Here is a 353-nt window from a genome sequence, read left to right as displayed (position 1 = left end):
GTATTCTCAGTGTTGATGTATGGCCTAGAAAGTTTTCGTGCGACGACTATGTAAGGATGTTAGGGTGATTACGGACGACTCACAGGCTTTTCGACCGAAGTAAAGGACAGCGGGACAGCAGGAGGAACATGCGCACTAGCCGATGCGTAGGGGAAATCGCGCTAGCGACGTGTAAGGCGACCGGGCAACAGGATCGTGCAACCCGCTCTGCCACTGCGCTATACCACCATTTATAATAGATAAAAAACATCTATAGACCAAACAAAACACAAAACATCAACAGCAACATTTTGGGGGCGATGCAGCCACAAGACCGCCTCGCTCACCACCGCAACACACGTACCCTCCTCCGT

This window comes from Penaeus monodon, chromosome 29 (assembly GCF_015228065.2).
Source record: "Penaeus monodon isolate SGIC_2016 chromosome 29, NSTDA_Pmon_1, whole genome shotgun sequence".
In the NCBI taxonomy this organism is placed as follows: Eukaryota; Metazoa; Arthropoda; class Malacostraca; order Decapoda; family Penaeidae; genus Penaeus; species Penaeus monodon.
Note: the sequence above shows the minus strand (reverse complement) of the source record.